At 40.0% G+C, this 3,425-nt stretch overlaps 2 protein-coding genes across 3 annotated transcripts in view; both read left to right on the forward strand.

Moving 5' to 3' along the window:
• Window positions 1-3,425, forward strand: part of LOC106810536 (UDP-glucuronosyltransferase 2B31-like) — a 10,152-nt gene that overhangs the window by 1,634 nt on the left and 5,093 nt on the right. The gene's annotated exons all lie outside the window — the stretch shown is intronic.
• Window positions 1-3,425, forward strand: part of LOC106810670 (2-hydroxyacylsphingosine 1-beta-galactosyltransferase-like) — a 27,680-nt gene that overhangs the window by 900 nt on the left and 23,355 nt on the right. The gene's annotated exons all lie outside the window — the stretch shown is intronic.

The raw sequence follows: 3,425 nt of genomic DNA on the forward strand, positions 1-3,425 counted from the left end.
TACGGACCTGGCGGTCTTGACGAGGTAAGGCCGCGCATGCGCTGTGTATGATTAGACACATTAACAGCCTGGGGGCCGTTAACAGAATCATCGCAAAGTTAATGCTAATGTTAATGCTAATGCGAAGAAATGTGCGAGGATTTTTCGTCCTCGTAACTTTATGATATTTCTGTCAACCGTTTACGAGTCGATAATGTTAAGATTAATTTTGTTTCTGACAACGGGCCCCTGCTGCGCCTCCGAGACAAACTATAGGTTCATCGTCGATTATTTTTTCAGTGAGGACGATCACAGCATACCTCTCTCATTGCTTAACTCACTTACATTAATGTGACGTTCTGTTGTGAATATTACGAAAACGTACGCGCGAGTTTTTCTAACAGTTGCCGGCAGTTGCTAGCACTTCTATTTTACCGAATAGTGACTTTGTTCTTGCACCACTGGCTGCAGTGTTGTCGGGTAGGCTACATAAATTGCATCCATTACAATCATATACTGATATAGCCATACTGTGGCGCAATGCGCTACGTTTGTAGAGCTAGTATGGCGCTGCGCTTGTTTCTTTCAATTTTCAGAACCAGCGTTTTACGACTGCGCTTCTAGGGGCTGTCTCTAATCTACCGTACCTATTCATTATCGCTAACTTCAACATGACCGGACTTCCAACCAACGTTGTCACATTAGAATGGGCACCGCAGAATGACCTACTAGGTAAAGGAAAGGATATACGAAATGAATTCAAACGCACGCAGTTATTAGTAGTACACACGAATATGGAAAATAACATGAAATGTATATACATGATTATGATTTTCTTTGCAGCTCACAGCAAGATAGATGCATTTTTCACACATGGTGGGCTTAATAGACTATGGCAGGCGATTTGCCACGCCACCCCTGTCGTCGTCATGCCGATCTTTGCCGACCAGTCTCGAAACGCGCATATGGTTCAAGAGAGAGGAATCGGCGAGATGATTGACTTCCATACTATAACAACAGAAAGCCTACAATCCGCCCTTAGGCGTGTTGTCAAGAATAACGCGTAAGTCTGTTGCGTACGGTAATTACGTTATCTCAGACAGATATGTTTGCCGAGCGTGTATTTTATATCGCTAAAAATTGCACGGACATCAGTCAAAGGCACTGCTTGCTACAAAAACGACACTGGCTAGAAGAGTATAATCGTCTTTATTCATATTAGTTATAGCTTTATAGTTTATTTCATCAAACCTTATTAAAATTCTAGAATTCAGCTCTATATTACCTAATAGTTTGATATGATAATTTGAAGAATATCGTTGCTTATACCAGACAACATCAACAATTCTACAGGTATGCAGCCCGCATGCGTCAGCTTTCGAAAATCTACCATCACAGCCTGCCGATGTCTCCTGATGAGACCGTGTTATTCTGGGTGAATTACACGATGCTCTATACCAACCAGCAAGCCCCTGCTTACACTGAACTGAACTTCCTACAATATTGGCTCATCGATATAACTGCATGTCTGCTTGTGGTTCTTGCGATCTCTACGTGGCTAACTTGCATAGCTATCGCGAGAACCGCCCTTATTTGTTACCATCTATACATGAAAGGACCCTGTTCTATATTTAAAGATATTTTAGGGAAATACCAAGTGACAGTTAACAGAGGTAAAATTGAATAAAACATCAGTTTTACTTATTCAATACAAAGCAATATTGAAATTGTAAATGTTTCTCTATTTACAATAAACTCGGTATAAGAAGACATGATGCGTGAATGGTATGTGTATATGTGTTAGCATTGTACGACCATTCGTGTTGCGAGCAACAACATTTTGTGAGAGTCGCTCTGCTAAATTTGCCCACATTATGTGAATACAAAAGCCCGAATCGCTTTACCTAATTAGGGATTTACAGAGATGTCTTAATTAACACAATATAATATAGTACATGAATTTAATTTATTCTGCAAGCATGGCGTGTTAATTGTTTTTGAAACCATTTCTATAAATTTGCTGTCCTATTCGGTGCTATAGCATTGCACTGAACTAAATTTCCTACAGTATTGGCTCATAGATGTTATTGCCTGTCTGCTTGTGGTTGCTGCATTGTTTGTGTGCCAAACTAGCGTAATTATTGCAGCAATCGCACGTAGAATCACTCGTATACATCGTCAAAATTTGTTTAAAAAAGTGATAATGATATAGTGTTCGCTACATACGTNCGAGTGCTCTAGTTAAAGATATTTTAGGGAGATACCAAGTGACAGTTAACAGAGATAAAATTGAATTTACCCATCAGTTTTACTTATTCAATACAAAGCAATATTGAAAGTGTAAATGTTTCTTTATTTACAATAAACTCGGTATAAGAAGACATGATGCGTGAATGATATGTGTATATGTGTTAGCATTGTACGAGCATTCGTGTTGCGAGCAACAACATTTTGCGAGAGTCGCTCTGCTAAATTTGCCCACATTATGTGAATACAAAACCCCGAATCGCTTTACCTAATTTGGGATTTACAGTGCTGTCTTAATTAACACAATATAATATAGTAGAGGAATTTAATTTATTCTGCAAGCATGGCGTGTTAAATTTTTTTGAAACCGTTTCTATAAATTTGCTGTCTTATTCGGTCCTATAGCATTGCACTAAACTGAATTTCTTACAGTATTGGCTCATAGATGTTATTGCCTGTCTGCTTGTGGTTGCTGCATTGTTTGTGTGCCAAACTAGCGTAATTATTGCAGCAATCGCACGTAGAATCACTCGTATACATCGTCAAAATTTGTTAAAAAAAGTGATAATGATATAGTGTTCGCTACATACGTTGTTGAGATTTAATCTACAGGGTAGTCTACAGATGAACACACATTTTGTGAAATTCGCAATATTCTAATTAAGCCACATTGTATGCAATGCAGGCAATAAGCGTTTCGATAGATATATGCTTTAGCACGTTTAATGGAAAAGCCGACCAGTCTTGGATGTGTGAGGGTTTATTGCTGCACGAACATATTATACAGCGCATATATATGGCGTTTGCGGTGTGAAACGCTGTTGGAGTGTTCGTTCATTAGTGAAAGTGAATTGTCTGGAGGTTGAACACAATTAGGTGACATCACAACCTGGCGACGCCTGAAGGGTATAGCACGAGCGTTAAGCCACGTTATTTACGACCATTCACACGTCAAGCTCAACTTCCTCATTATTCTAAGCTGGCACTTGTTTATTATTCGCACACACGCCGTCAGACGAAGCGCAAAGAGCTGGCGATGCGTCTCCAAAGCAAAGCCGCCACCGTCATCGCGATGTGCGTGCTTGTTTTTGTCGTCGACGGAGGCAAGATACTCATCAAGCCGTGGGCTGGCACAACTCCGTCCAGTCACCATATCATCATGGACAAAATAGCTAAAATCCTCGCGCGCGATGGACATG

The sequence above is a fragment of the Priapulus caudatus genome, unplaced genomic scaffold (genome assembly GCF_000485595.1).
Source record: "Priapulus caudatus unplaced genomic scaffold, Priapulus_caudatus-5.0.1 Scaffold1, whole genome shotgun sequence".
NCBI lineage: Eukaryota > Metazoa > Priapulida > Priapulimorpha > Priapulimorphida > Priapulidae > Priapulus > Priapulus caudatus.